Here is a 522-nt window from a genome sequence, read left to right as displayed (position 1 = left end):
ACCCAAGCACAAAAAATAAAGTTACCAGTTAACAACACCCAAAGAAATTATAGCATGACAAAATTGTCATTCCCTCATCTGGAATAACAGATTATACACACGTTATACAATGTAACATTTAACTTTACTTACGTAGAATCACACAACACTAAAGAGATGGTTTGGGTCGAGTTCTCGTCCACAACACAAGGGGGAAGCAGTTGCCAAGTACTTCCACTTTCGGCGATGCCACGATAAGGCGTGATATCGCCAGATAACTAACTTGGAGATGTAAGTTTTAGTACTCATTTGCTGGAGTTGTCTTGTACACATTAAGAGAGGTTTTATTTGATGATTGAAAGTTGGTGATTCATTTTAAAATATCTAATGAAAACTGATTCATTCGGTGCAAAATAATGATGCACGATGCCTATCTCCGTGTGCTTCTGTCAGACATGTTCGTGTGAAAAGAATAAAATGTATTCATTTGGTTGTGTGAGAGCGCGCCAAAAAAACGAAAAAAATAGACAAGTTAAGGTGCAC

The 522-nt window shown here is 37.4% G+C and overlaps 1 protein-coding gene across 1 annotated transcript in view; it reads right to left on the bottom strand.

Annotated features, from left to right (window-relative positions):
* Positions 1 to 269, bottom strand: part of LOC119588682 (regucalcin-like) — a 4898-nt gene extending 4629 nt beyond the window's left edge. Inside the window, 1 exon segment of the mRNA XM_037937318.1 lies at positions 133 to 269. The gene's annotated coding sequence lies outside the window, so the exon portion shown is untranslated.
* Between the last annotated feature and the right edge of the window lie 253 nt (positions 270 to 522).

The sequence above is a fragment of the Penaeus monodon genome, chromosome 24, assembly GCF_015228065.2.
Source record: "Penaeus monodon isolate SGIC_2016 chromosome 24, NSTDA_Pmon_1, whole genome shotgun sequence".
Lineage (NCBI taxonomy): Eukaryota > Metazoa > Arthropoda > Malacostraca > Decapoda > Penaeidae > Penaeus > Penaeus monodon.
Note: the sequence above shows the minus strand (reverse complement) of the source record. Positions and strands in the feature narration are given on the sequence as shown.